This window comes from Pristiophorus japonicus, chromosome 16, assembly GCF_044704955.1.
Source record: "Pristiophorus japonicus isolate sPriJap1 chromosome 16, sPriJap1.hap1, whole genome shotgun sequence".
NCBI lineage: Eukaryota > Metazoa > Chordata > Chondrichthyes > Pristiophoridae > Pristiophorus > Pristiophorus japonicus.
Window position 1 is genome coordinate 20,265,803 of NC_091992.1, and position 15,921 is coordinate 20,281,723.

A 15,921-nucleotide genomic window follows, 5' to 3' on the forward strand; every position below is an offset into this window, starting at 1 on the left:
GAGAGTGCCATTCCTCTGCAGGCCACAGTACATTGTGTACCAGAAAGTAACAGTCAGCAGGTATTAATGAGGTTTGGTGATGGTTGATAGGAAGTATGGCTTCATGAAAATGAGGTTTAAAAACTGCTAACCCTTTTCCTAATTATGTATTTTATTTAGATTAAATTTCAGTCCTTGATTTGTTTCCTGCTATTATCTGACAGGAAAATAAACAATAGGCTGCAAAGAAACATCCCTTTACCCCCCCTCGCAAACATTAATTTTCACATTCATCTCTCAATTGTTGCATTACTTTGCTGTGCTATTGGTTCAGAGCCAACATTTTATGAATCCTACAAGTGCTGAGTTTGCATTGGCTGCTCTTGATAACATTTTAGTTTAGTGGGATCTATCAATGATGATTTTTTCATTTTTCTTCCCCCCCCACACTTATTTTTTGCATTTTAGTTTTTTTTTTCTTCAATTCTATTGTTAATTATTTCACTTTTTGCTGTTCACTTTTTTTATTTTCATCCCTTTTTCCTCCAATTCCTGCTATTCAACTTCTTTCCTTAGATGACTGATTGTTAGTATAGTCTAGACACATTATAGAGAACTGCTTAAGATTTTAAGAAGTTAGTGCTTTTATAACACTGTACTCTGCTCCAATGCGATGAGCAGCATCCAGGGATTGAAATATGACTACAACAGACACAAGTGATTTTTCAATTTGCATTTTTAAGTTCAAGAAGGTGAAGTTATATGTTGCACATTTACCTCTTCTGACCACTTTCTATTGTCCTTACTGCTATCTATTACAGAAACTTCCTAATACCTTGAGCAATCCTCTATTAAGGTGTTTAGACTACACTAACAGCAAACTGTCAATTTTTTAATAGTATCACGTGAAATAGCTCAATTTACAGAACAATATACACAATTAGGAAACAAATGTAAATTTATAGAAAATGTTTTGTGCCTGTCGTGATCTTTAGACTGCATTACAGTACATTTTAAACAACTGCATGTGTATGCACACTGTATTATGCTATGTGCTATCATTATAGCATCAACATAAGTTGTCCAGAATTCAAAATTCAAGCAGCACAGGCCACCAGTATCCTCATTTTGCTTTGTGTACAATTTTTAAAAAAAAGTTCCTTATTAAAACAACTTGTATTTATATAGCGCCTTTTAAAATAGTAAAACATCCCAAGGCGCTTCACAGGAGTATTATGAGATAAAAATTTGACGCTGAACCACATAAGAAGAAATTAAGGCAGATGAAGGGGATAGATTTTAAGAAGTGTCTTAAAGGAGGAAAGAGAGGTAGAGAGGTGGAGAGGTTTAGGGGAGGGAATTCCAGAGCTTGGGGCCTAGACAGCTGAAGGCACCACCACCGATGGTTGAGCGATTCTAATCAGGGATGCTCAAGAGGACAGAATTTGAAGAGCGCAGATATCTCTCAGGGTTGTGAGGCTGAAGGATATTAGAGATAGGGAGGGGCGAGGCCATGGAGGGATTTGTAAACAAGGTTATGCAACGCTTCGATTTCAAAATTCTCATCCAAGGGCCAGTGTAGGTCAGCGAGCACAGGGGTGATGGGTGAGCGGGACTTGGTGTGAGTTGATAAAAGAAACACAGTTGTCAATGTCTTTTCATCAGCTGCCAGTTGGTTCCCACGCTGATTGTTATTAAAAGTTTTCCTAGTCAGTAGGTATAATTCCACTGCTACTTTGAGTGGTGGGCTGCATGGGCTGCAATCTAATCTGCCTAACCTATCAACCCAGTGCTGCCCCACAGTAAGTGTCAGCCTGACATAGCCTACTACAGTAATCAAATTACAATATTATATATACCAGATGGATGTGGAACTACTGTAAGTTGAGAGGCCCCTTCAAACAAGTCCTTTTAATATCGTAAAACCAAAAACGACATCAACATGCAGAAATAATGCAGGACTTTGCTGATTAATTCTGAGCTTTTACTAATCCGACTAGATGTCAACATTGGATTTTGTAAACATTGCATCTACTTCAGATACACTCATGGAAGAGATTTCCTCCTAGGTGCAGCAAAATCGCTAACAACTTTCGAAAGAACAGGTTATTTTTGCACAAAGAAAATCCTCTCCTAGAATCAGAAACTATTTTTAACTGTCCACTGTGGATTCAATCAGCGTTCTTTGTGTTTTGAAATTTATTGCATCTGATCTGAAAAAATTCCTGATATACATCTATTTTCACTTGCCTTGAGTGCCACTATATATTGTACATTCCTATTTTTGTCTGTTCTGTAGGCAGATGCCCTGTGGACTGGGTAACTTAATAGCTGGAATTGTCCTATTTAAGGCTGCCGTAGCCATTGTAAATGTATCCTTCAATTTCAACCATGCTATTAATTTTGTGCTTGGAAGAATACAAAAAAATGAGATCAGGTCAGGAATGTCCTCTGTGGATACTGGACAGAAAGCTGTGCCTGTTGCCGTTCCTGATCCATTGTTTATACATGTGAAGTTGTGCTTCTCGACAGATGAATGACCAATAACTTGCTGTTTTTTTTTTTAAGTGTTCAGAACTGACTCCAATGAGTGGCCTTGTACTTGGGATAATCATCTACAGTTGGGTCTTTTTGTCTTGATTTGGAACCTGACCAGATCTTACCAAACCATGGCCAAACATTTTCCATAAATGATGGATACGTTTGGAAAATTGCAAGTTCACTGGATGAGAACACAATCTCACCATTGGTGGATTGGAACTTAATTTTTGGTAACACCACCCAGCGGTAACAACTTAACCATAATTCTTAGCACATAAAAGGTGTCATCCCAATCCAATGGACAGAGTTTTGATTAGAAGAATAAAAAATGGTAGAGAAATATTCACTAATTATCTGCAGACAAATATTAACAGGAACGTAATGGCAATGAGTGAATTATTTATGAAAGGAGCGTTACATTCACTGGAGCTTGGTTTCCCTTGAACAACAGCAAATTAAATGGTAAAAGGTCTGAAAACCAGTAGTCATATTACATGAACGAACAGTAAATTATGTGGTTCGTGTAAATACGGTAACCAGATTTCGTTCATTTGGATTTTCCTGCTGTAGTGTATCCCAAAACCGCAGTGCTGGCTTTCAACAGTTGCAGGATGTGCAGTCGGATGGGAGCTATCACATTTCAACTTTTTTTTTAAACCAGTGTTGACTTTTCAACTTATTTTCCACAGCGGTGGATATTGACTCTTATTGAACTTGACAGTTGCAGTGAACAGCTGAATTGTTTGTCCTCACTATAGTCCGTCTGTAGTTTTTATGTGGGGGTTTCAGCAAGTACTTTCTGTGGGTTGTTGTGATGCCCCTATGACTTTCATTGTCAAACTTAACATTGGCTCTTCTCTCAGATAAGACCCTTTTTTGTTATAAACTGAGGTAAATTGCTCAGCCAGCACTGATGAACACTTTCTTCGTGTCTGATACAAAACAATATAAATCGCAAAGCCATTAACTTAAGCGTCTATGCATTTGAACAGAAGCTCTGCTTATGTGCTTTAAGGTTACCACTGTGAAGAAAAGACTATTTGGACTTGTTTTTCTCTCTGCATCCAAGAAATGTTCAGTTTATGGGCAAAAAGCAGAGGAAAAGGTATCTTGAGTCCCGGTAAACCAGATGTCTGTTTTCTACATTACTCTGGGAATGTTTGCACTGAGGGCACATTGGGGCCATGCTAATGATCTGAACCCAGAAATATAGACAGATTTGATGTTTTCCTCTGGGTAAAGTTTTAACAAAGTAAGTAGATGTGACTACGAATGAGAAAGACCCGGTAGCTCCACGCCTTTGTTACCTCTAGACTTGACTATTCCAACGCACTTCAGGTTGGCCTCTCACGTTCAACCCAATGTAAACTTGAGGTTATCCATTTCCTGCCCATTTCCTAACTCGCACCTTCCAGCTCACCCATCATCCCTATACTCGCTGACCTACATTGGCTCCCGGTTAAGCAACGCCTCGATTTCAAAATTCTCATTCTTGTTTTCAAATCCCTCCATGGCCTCGCCCACCCTATCTCTGTAATCACATCCAGCCTCACATACCCCCCCGAGATATCTGCGCTCTTGAGCATCCCTGATTATAATTGCTCAACCATGTCTCTCTCTCTCCTTCTGCCTGGGCCTAAAGCTCTGAAATTCCCTGCCTAAACCACAGCCTCTCTTTCCGCCTGTAAGATGCTCCATAAAGCCTACCACTTTAAACAAACTTTTGGTCATCAGCCCCAATTTCTCCTTTTGTGGCTCGGTGTCAAATTTATTTGTCTTGTAATACTCCTGAGACATGCCTTGGGATGTTTTACTACGTTAAAGGTGCTATATAAATACTTGTTTTTGTAGTTGTTGGTGATATCATTTCTTTTGTGTAGACCATAAGCTTGGTGCCAGATTTGAGGTCCTGGTCTTCAAATACACTCTTCCTCAGGCACCCAAAGGCTGCGCTGATACACTTCTTTTATTACATTCTTTTGTTACATCCCCAAAAGTTTATCACAATCCTCCAACTGCTCCACGCGACATGCAAGACATGATCCTGACCAACAGATCCGCCACAGACCCAATCCACATCCGGACTGGGGTCAAGCAGGGCTGCGTCATCGCACCAATGCGCGTCTCGATCTTCCTTGCTTGCAATGCTCCATCTCGCCCCTCAGTAAGCTCCCCGCTGGAATGGAACTAAACTATAGAACCAATGGGAACCTGTTCAACCTTCGCCGTCTCCAGGCTAGATCCAAGGTCGTCCCATCCTCTGTCATCGAGCTACAGTACGCGGACAATGCTTGCGTCTGCGCACACTCAAAGGCCGAACTCCAAGCATCGGCAACACTTTCATCGAGATATATGAAAGCATAGGCCTTACACTAAACATCCATAAGACAAAGGTCCTCCACCAACCTGACCCCGCCACACAGCACTACCCACCCCGGACATCAAAATCCACGATGCCGCCTTGGACAACGTGGACCATTTTCCATACCTCGGGAGCCGACTATTAGCAAGGGCAGACATCGAAGACGAGGTCCAACACTGCCTCCAGTGTACCAGCGCAGCCTTCGGTCGCCCGAGGAAGAGAGTGTTTGAAGACCAAGACCTCAAATCTGGCACCAAGCTTTATGGTCTACAGGGCAGTAGTGATACCCACCCTCCTATATGGCTGAGATGTGGACCATATACAGCAGACATCTCAAAACACTGGAGAAAGTACCACCAGCCTTGTCTCTGCAAGATCCTGCAAATCCACTGGAAGGATAGACGCACCAACGTCAATGTTCTCGCTCAGGCCAACATCCCCAGCATCGAAGCACTGACCGCACTCGACCAGCTCCATTGGGCGGGCCACATCATCTGCCTGCCCGACACGAGACTCCCAAAGCAAGCACTCTACTCAGAACTCCTACATGGCAAGCGAGCCCCAGGTGGGCAGAGGAAATGTTTCAAGGACACCCTCAAAGCCTCCTTGATAAATTGCACCATCCCCACTGGCACCTAGGAGTCCCTGGCCCAAGACCTCCCAAAGTGGAGGAAGGGCATCCGGGAGAGTGCTGAGCACCTCGCGTCTCTTCACCTAGATAATGCAGAAATCAAGCACAGACAGCGGAAGGAGCGTGCGGCAAACCAGACTCCCCACCCACCCTTTCCTTCAGCTACTGTCTGTCCCACCTGTGACAGAGACTGTAATTTTCATATTGGACTGTACAGCCACCTGAGATCTCACTTTTAGAGTGGAAGCAAGTCTTCCTCGATTTCGAAGGACTGCTTATGATGATGATGTCACATTCTCCACTTGGACTCTGTCTTGCAATCTGTAAATACACATGTGTAAATCAGCCATGGAAAAGAGATCCTCCTTAAGCACTCTTAAGCCCTTGTTAAAGTTCAATCAAGACAAATCCTTCTAGCTTTGTCCATGGTGGGTTAAATATGAAGACTGGGTTCACTCCTCCGTAATACCTGTGAGTTCGTTTTGCAATTCAAACAACAGAAAAGGTTCATCAAAGCACTGGCACAAGTGCATTGTTTTCATTGCCACAGAATTCCACACCGTGTTCAGTCTTTATTTAAACAGAGGCTGGCCCAAGAACGCAACGGCCATTTTGCAGGTCCATCATTCACATAAAGAAGTAGAGTACATCTACTACAGCAGTTACATGGTGCTTATGTGCATGATAAAATCTGCCTCATAGAGGAGGCTATTACTTCTGTCTGCCCAGTGCTCAGCAACGGCCTGCATTGCCTTGCCAGTGATAGTCACCACTCACTTGGATTTATTTTTATATTGCTTCTTGGCATTTAGCTCTCTTGCTTAGGCAGTCCCTTGGAGTCGAGGATGACTTGTTTCCACACTAATGAGTTCTCAGGTGACTGATGAGACCAATGCGGGACCTACAGTCTCTGTCACAGGTGGGGCAGACAGTGGTTGAACGGCCGGGTGGGTGGGGTGCTTGGGTTGTCGTGCGCTCCTTCTGCTGTATGTGCTTGGCTTCCGCGTGCTCCTGCCAAAGAGACTCTAGGTGGTCGGCACCGTCCCGGATGCTTCTCCTCCACTTTGAGAGGTCTTGGGACAGGGATTCCCAGGTGGTCGTGCAGATGTTGCGCTTTTTCAAGGAGGCTTTGAGGGTATCCTTGAAGCGTTTCCTCTGCCCACTTGTGACTTGCTTGCCGTGTCGGAGCTCTGAGTAGAGCGCTTGTTTTGGGAGTCGAGTATCGGGCATGCAGCATTTAGCAACACTGGCGAGGCGGTATTTATGGCCAATCCCTGGATTTTAAGAGTTAGCCAGATACTGTGGGAGTCAGGTTGCACACAGGCCAAACCAGGTATGGGTGGCAGGTTCCCTTCCCTGGCATGAATCAGTTAAAAATTTTATATCCGGCATCTTTTCAGGCATCTACTGGGAATATCACAGGAGTTTCATTAAGCTTTCCACTACTGCATTAAGGATATAACTTGAACCCAGTTTTGCTATCCACTCGCCCATTGACCTTTCAGCAGGGACTATGAGTAGCAGCAAGAAAAAACAGCCACAATTCTGTGCCTGCTAACAAACCTTTAGAATGCGTATATAGGAAGATATATTATTCTATTACTTTGCAAATGGCATGCAACCAGTGCCAGAAAATTATGCATATCAATGAATGCTCCCTGTGGCCCATGCATGGTGCTTTGATTGAAGCAATCTAATGGTGTACAAATCTTTTCCAGGAGAAAGAAACATAGAGGGCTGCCTCCTCTGAGATGCGGGCAATGAAACCAATGCCGATGAAAGCTTTACATAACCCGTATACGCTAGCAAAGGTCAAACATAATGATGCCAGGATTCTCAAAATAGCAAACATTTGCATGTTGCTAGATCATTTACCCAGGCCAAATATTGCAGTATGCCACAAGTGAATCCTTTCGATAAGATCCTCCAACAATCCTCAAAGCAGCTTTCAGAGTACATTGCTCCATATTCACGATGATTTGTGCACCTCAATGTAGATTGGCAATTGAGAAGTGTGAAAGAGGCATCATTACAGGAGAGCTGAATTTAATGCTTAATGCTAATAGTTCAGATTGCACCGAAGCAAAATGGGCACACTGCCACTATTTTGATCTTCATTCATATTTCCTACATAATAAGAGCCATTAATTCCTTATTCTTCAAAAAATACCTGTCCGAAAGTGAATATGCAGGAAAGTTGGAGTTAATTGTTTAATTATTGATTTTGAAAAGCTCACCGTGGCCAACATCACTAAAATAGATGACCTGGTCATTTATCTCTAGCTGTCTGTGGGACCTTGCTGCTTGCAAATTGGTTGCCTACATTAAAAAAGTGACTACATTTCAAGTATACTTCATTGGCCGTGAAGCACTTTGGGACCTTCCGAGGTTGAAAAAGGCTTTACATAAATGCAAGTTTTTTCTTTTTGCCCACTTAAAGAGTTGCTATTGATCCATTCTGTCTCTGGCCCCACTATGCAAATATTCTATCTCCTGAGTTCACGGGGAGGTCATTCTCGTTCTTAAAATGACTGCAAATACAGGTCCTGCATAAACAATGTTTGCACGTGGAAGAATGTTGAAAATCTCACTATTCACTTTGTTGATTTAATTTTGCTCCATCTCTCTACCTTTTAACATCTAATTTTCCAACGTTGGTAATCAGTGAAATCCCATTCAATGATCAGAATGTGGAGTGAACAACTATCAAAAGCAGCCATCAGTAAATAATGCTTCATTCACCAGTGAAAGCTGACTTTGAAGTTTTCGCAGCAGCTCCTGCTGTGAGAGTGATCCCAAGTCTTGTTTGTACATTAAGTACTGATTTACCAGCTCATCTCAGCTAATCTAACTTCTGTCACTAACGAGAAGGTTAAAGGCATCAAGTCGTGTGCAGAATTGTTTTACGTTATTAATCTGCCAGAACTCGGCTACATTTTTTTCACTTGTGTTTAGGTGGCCATAGATTTATTTTCTTCACGAGCAGGACAATATATTTTAGAGTTCCATTTCTTTCAAGAGATCTGCCTGAAAGTCATTATCACAGTTATGCTGGTACAAAATGCACCCGGTTCAAACCAGGTCATTTTTATCCATAGTTCTCATCTGACTGCTGATAAGAGAATGCGTCAGACCAGCAGGTTTATCTAAAAATTAACAAGATAACTCCCAACACTTTGATCTGGAAACAGATCAGTTTTGGCTAGTGAGCATTTCCTTGAGCTAAAGAAGCTTGTTGAAAGTCGAGATGTCTGCGACAAAAAGAAGCACGTGGAAATTACACCATAAAAGATGAGGAAATCTGACACGAGGCAGAAAAATTTTACAGCAGCACAGGTGAACCTGCCGGCATATGCAGGAAAGACATTAAGGGGGCGAACTTGGGCTCCTTTGCACCTCGTATTAGCGCCTCCGGCGGTGGGGGGGGGGGCGCAAATGGTCTGCAAGGTCAACAACTCTCGCTAAATTTGGCGCGAGTTTTGAGGCGGTGGTACGGCATTCCGTCCCGGTCTCCTTTGCCCGGAGATCGTGACGTCATCACCATGCGCATCATGCGCATCGCCCAGGTAGCACCCCGAACCCAAAATTGCATTCCACCCCCTGCAGCATCGCCTGGCGCAAACACTGATAGCTGCAGGAGGCGTGCAGCGTGTGGCCAGCTGCTTAACAGCATAAGAAATAGGAGCAGGAGTAGGCCCCCTGGCCCCTTGAGCCTGCTCCGCCATTCAATAAGATCATGGCTGATCTGATCATGGACTCCGCTCTCTTCCCTGCCTGCTCCCCATAACCCTTTATTCCCTTGTTGCTTAAAAATCTGTCTGTCTCCGCTAAATTTATTCAATGACCCAGCCTCCACAGCTCTCTGGAGCAGAGAATTCCAGATTTACAATCTTCTGAGAGGAGAAATGCCTCCTCATCTCCGTTTTAAAAGGGCGTCCCCTTATTCTGAGTCTATGTTCCCTAGTTTTAGTTTCCCCTATGAGTGGAAATATCCTCTCTGCATCCACCTTGTCGAGCCCCCTCATTATCTTATATGTTTCAATAAGATCACCTCTCATTATTCTGAACTCCAATGAGTATAGGCCCAAACTACTCAACCTATCCTCATAAGTCGACCCCCTCATCTCCGGAATAAACCTAGTGAACCTTCTCTGAACAGCCTCCAATGCAAGTATAATCTTCCTTAAATACGGAGACCAAAACTGTATGCAGTACTCTAGGTGTGGCCTCATCACTACCTTGTACAGTTGTAGTAGGACTTCTCTGCTTTTATACTCTATCCCACTTGCAATGAAGGCCAACATTCCATTTGCCTTCCTGATTACTTGCTGTACCTACATACTCAGTTTTTGTGTTTAATGCACAATGAAACCCATGTCCCTCTGTATGGCAGCACTTTGCAATTCTTCTCCATTTAAATTATAATTTGCTTTTCTAGTTTTCCTGCCAAAGTGGATAACCTCACATTTTTCTACATTTATACTCCATCTGCCAAATTGTTGCCTACTCACTTAGCCTGTCTATATCCCTTTGCAGATTTTTTGTGTCATCCTCACAATTTGCTTTCCCACCCATCTTTGTATCATCAGCAAACTTGGCTACATTACACTCGGTCCCTTCATCCAAGTCATTAATATAGATTGTAAATAGTTGAGGACCCAGCACCGATCCCTACGGCACCCCACTAGTCACTGTTTGCCAACCAGAAAATGACCCATTTATCCAGACTTTCTGTTAGTTAGCCAATCCTCTATCCAAGCTTAATATATTACCCCCAACCCCATGAACTTTTATCTTGTGCAGTAACATTTTGTGTGGCACCTTATCGACTGCCTTCTGGAAATCCAAATACACCACATCCATTGGTTCCCCCTTATCAACCCTGCTCATTATGTCCTCAAAGAACTCCAGCAAATTTGTCAAACATGATTTCCCTTTCATAAAACCATGCTGTCTCTGCTTGATTGAATTATGCTTTTCCAAATGTCTCGCTACTGCTTCCTTAATAATGGACTCCAGCATTTTCCCAATGACAGATGTTAGGCTAACCTGTCCATAGTTCTTGCTTTTTGTCTGCCTCCTTTTTTTTTTAAAATAGGGGCGTTACATTTACAGTTTTCCAATTCTCTGGGACCGCCCCAGAATCCAGGGAATTTTGGTAGATTTCAACCAATGCATCCACTATCTCTACAACCACTTTTTTTAAGACCCTAGGATGTAAGCCATCAGGTCCAGGGGACTTGACCGCCTTTAGTCCCATTATTTTACCTAGTACTACTTCTTTAGTGATAGTGATTGTATTTAGTTCCTCCCTCCATATAGCCCCTTGATTATCCACTATTGGGATGTTTTTAGTGTCTTCTACCGTGAAGACCGATGCCAAATATTTGTTCAATGTCTTGTCATTTCCCTGTTCTCCATTATTAATTCCCCAGTCTCACCCTCTAGGGGACCAACATTTACTTTAGCCACTCTTTTTTTTCCTTTTTATGTACCTGTAGAAACTCTTAGTATCTGTTTTTATATTTCATGCTAGTTTACTTTCATCATCTATCTTCCCTCTCTTTTTTGATCATTTTTTTAGTCATTCTTTGTTGGCTTTTAAAAGTTTCCCAATTCTCTGGCCTCCCACTAGTCTTGGCCACATTCTATCCCTTGTTTTCAATTTGATACCATCCCTTATTTACTTAGTTAGCTACGGATGGTTATCCCTTCTCTTACAGTCTTTCCTTCTCATTGGGATATATTTTTGTTGCGAGTTATGAAATATCTCCTTAAATGTCTGCCACTGCTCATCAACCGTCCCATACTTGAATCTATTTTCCCAGTCTACTTCTGCCTTCATACCTTTGTAGTCTCCTTTATTTAAGCTTAGGACACTGGTTTGAGATCCAACTTTCTCAGCCTCCAACGGAATTTGAAATTCAACCATGTTATGGTCACTCATTCCTAGAGGATCGTTTTACTATGAGATCATTATTAATCCTGTCTCATTACACAGTACCAGAGCTAAGATAGCTTGCTCCCTGGTTGGTTCCGTAACGAACTGTCCAAGGAAACTATTTTGGATATACTCTATGAACTCTTCCTCAAGGCTACCCTGGCCAATTTGCTATGTCCAATCAACATGAAGATTAAAATCGCCCATGTTTATTGCCGTTCCTTTATTACAAGCCTCCATTATTTCTTGATTTATACTCCGTCCAACGTAGCTACTGTTAGGGGGCCGATAGACTACCCCACCAGCGACTTTTTACCCTTATTATTCCTTATCTTCACCCAAACTGATTCAACATTTCTCACCACTAATGCACTGATCTCATCCTCTATTAACAGAGCTATCCCACCTTTCTGTCTGTCCTTCTGAATTGTCAAATACCCATAATATTTAGTTCCCAGTCCTGATCATCTTGCAACCACGCCTCTGTAAAGGCTATCAGATCATAGCCATTTGTATCTCTTTGTGCCGTCAACTCATCTATTTTGTTACGAATGCTATGTGCATTCAGATAAAGAGCTTTTAGATTTGTTTTTTTTACCATTTTTTCCTGCTTTGACCCCACTTTCTGATTCACTTTTATGTTTATACATTCTGTCCCTCCTGGCACGCTCTGGTTTTCATTTCCCCCAGTGCTACCCTGCTTTATTGCCTTCTCCTTATTCTTTGACTTTTTACATTTTCGCTTACCTGAATCCTCCCACCCCACCCACCCCCACGAATTAGTTTAAAGCCCTCTCTACAGCCCTAGTTATTCAATTTGCCAGGACCCTAATCCCAGCACGGTCTAAGTGGAGCCCGTCCCAACGGAACAGCTCCCTCTTACCCCAGTACTGGTGCCAGTGTCCTACAAACCAAAACCCATTTCTCCCACACCAGTCTTTGAGCCACGTGTTTAACTCTCTGATCTTATTTACCCTATGCAAATTTGTTCGTGACTCAGGTAGTAATCCATAGATTATTACCTTTGTGGTTCAGCCCCTAGCTGCTCATACTCCCTCTGCAGAACCTTTCTTTGTCCTGTCTGTCGTTGGTACCCACGTGGACCACGAAAACTAGATGTTCCCCCTCCCACTCCAAGTTCCTCTCCAGCCCTGAGGAGATGTCCTTAACCCTGGCACCGGGCAGGCAACACTGCCTTAGGAACTCGTGCTCAGTGCTGCAGAGAACCTTATCTATCCCCCTAATGATACTGTCCCCTACCATTACAACGTTTCTTTGTACTCCCCCCCCCCCCCCCCCCACTTGAATGGCCCCCTGTACCACGGTGCTGTGGTCAGTTTGCTCATCCTCTCTGCAGTCCCTGCTCTCGTCCACACACGGAGTAAGAGCCTCGAACCTGTTGGACAAGAGCAAGGGCTGAGGCTCCTCCATCACTCCATCCTGAGTCCCCATACCTTCCTCACTCGTAGTCACACCCTCGTGTCCCTCAACTCGGATCGAATTTGAATTAATTACTCTAATTGATGTGACTAGCTCCTGGATCGCGGTGTCCAGGTAACTCTCCCCTCCCTGATGTGTCGTAGTGTCTGCAGCTCGGATTCCAGCTCATCAACATGGAGCCGACGTTCCTCGAGCTGCAGACACTTGTTGCAGATGTGGTCGCCGTGGACCTCAATGGGGTCAATCAACTCCCACATGCAACAGCAGAAACACATCGCCTGTCCTGCCATCTCGAATGTATTTAATTAATTAGATTTAGTTATTAATCCCGGCCCCTAATCTAAGGCCCTTAATTTAAAGCGAGAAAAGCTTACCAATCAATCACTTCCCTGCTTTCCTGTGACGTCGAATGTAGTCGCCCTGTTCTCCTTTGTCGCCCTTTCTTACCGACTCACGCTGCTCCCTGCAGGGGCTGCTGCTCACTGCTCCTTTTACCCACTGCCGCCAGTGTTGTTCCCTCACAGGTCCGGGGTGTCGGTGCTCTCCATTTCGGGGGCAATGCTTAAAGGCGAGGAGGCCGAGGTAAGACATTTAAAAAAAACTTACCTTCTCTCTTGCATATTTTTCTGCGGGTTCCCACCTGCGATCGATCAGCCCGACACTCTGCTTGAGTGCCGGGCTCACGGAAACAGAGAAAATAGGAGCAGTAGTAGGCATTTGGCCCTTCGAGTCTGCTCCGCCATTCAATATGATCATGGCTGATCCTCTATCTCAACACCATATTCCCACTTTTCCCCCACATACCCCTTGATGTCTTTTTTTGTCTCTAAATCTATCTATCTCCCTCTTAAATATATTCAGTGACTTGGCCTCTACAGTGTTCTGTGGTAGAGAATTCCGCAGGTTCACCTCCCTCTGAGTGAAAACATTTCTCCTCACCTCAATCCTAAACTTCTTATCCCGTATCCTGAGACTGTGACCCCTTGTTCTAGACTTCCCAGCCGGGGGAAACATCCTCCTTGCATCCAGTCTATCCAACCCAGTCAGAATTTTATACGTTTCAATGAGATCCCCTCTCATTCTTCTAAACTCTAGTGAATACAGGCCTAGTCGACCCAATCTCTCCTCATACGTCGAGGAGCAGGTAATTTTTTTTTTCTTTGCCGAGCCTGCAGCGATGGCCCTTCCCGTTAAAGGAGGGAAGGAGCCTTTCAACGTGGCAGCGCAGCACGGCCCAGTGTGTACGCTGCTCCACTCACCACTCCGCCTGCTGCCGATTGCGCCTGATTTATCGCTCCACATCCTTCCTGGAGCACTACCCGCAAATTTTTTTAACGTTTGAAACCATTAGCGCCTGGCACTAATTTTTCAAATTTTTCAAAGTTAGTGCCCCAAACAGGGTGCTCCTGAATTTCTCCCCCTTGGAATAAAATTGGCAGGTCAATGTTTTTAGACATTATCAGTGAAATATTCAAAGATACAATGGTAAAGAGTTTAAAATGGTAAATAATTGTTCATTAAATGGTATATCTGGTTAATGCGTGTATATTTTCTGTTCAAGTGTTTTTTTAATTACAGAAACAAAAACTGTACAGTTGAATGTGCACCTGTACCGAGGCAGCCATCTTGAAACTCGGGTGGCCATTTTGGAATTTGCCAGTCTGATAGATTGGATAATCCAATTAAAAATTAGTGATAGTTTTGACAAATGATTAGACGGTAGACTGTATAGAGGCAATACTGATGTACAAATAATAATGGAAACCTTTCTTAAGTACTGCTGCCAAGATGAAATCAACACAATACAATATATTGAACTCTTGAGTTTCATTTAAGATCCCCTTTCAAAGTGCCAATTTGTACCTACTTTTGGAACACATCCATTTTTTGTGTGTTTTCAAGTTAAGTGGTATTCTCAATTTTTCAGCTAATGACTGGTCATTGTCTTTGGCCTCTGCCACCATGCCTTCGCCATTGATTTCATCTGCCTCACTGGCAGTGTCTGACGCTGAACCAGACTGTTCGCATTCTCTGCTTAATCAATCCCAAGATGAGCTTCTAATCCCATATTCTCTCCATTACCAAGACCACCCACTTCCATCACCATAATATCGCTCGCCTCCGCTCCTGCCTCAGCCCATCTGCTGCTGAAACTTTATCCATTCTTTTTTTAACCTCTAGATTCAACTATTCCAATGCATGCCTGGCCTGCCTCCCATTCTCCACCCTCTGTCAGCCATGGCTCAGTGGGTAGTACTCTCGCCTCCGAGTCAGAAGCTTGTGGGTTCGAGTCTCACTCCAGGGACTTGGGGCTCAATTTTCCACATGGCTGATTTTTGCCGCAGTTGTCGAGGTCCGTCCGATTTATTTTTTAGTGGCCGACTGTTGCAGAAAAAAGTTCCAAGTTTCACCAGAAGAAACTTTTGAATTTGGAGTGACGCAGATTGTTCTTAAGTTCTGCGCCAAAAACTGAGGTTGCCAGAATAACACGGGATGCACTGAAGAGCTGAGGCTGGAAAGTGGAACATACAAGGTGCAGCAAGACATAAGCAACTGTAGTGCTTGTCCCGTGTTATCCTGGCAACCTCAGTTTTCTGCGCAAACCTTAAGGACAATCTGCACCGCTCCAAATTCAAAGTTTATTCTGGTGAAACTTGGAACTTCTTTCTGCAACAGTCGGCCACTAAAAAAAAAAAATCGGACGGACCTCGACAACTGCGGCAAAAATCAGCCATGTGGAAAATTGAGCCCCAAGTCCCTGGAGTTAAACTCGAACCTGTCATGTATCTCACATTACTGTACATTACTGTATCTTACCATGCTATACATGACTGACTAATTATGACCTGTAACCACAAGCATACCTTACCACCAGGGGTATACTTGCAGGAGACACTGCATACCTGTTCCACACAGGTATATAAGGACAGGTCTCAGGCAACTGTGGCATTCGAGAGCTGTGAAATAAAGGTGCAGGTCCAGAGTGACCTTGACTTCAGCATGTGTCTCGTGTGAGCCTGTACTTCA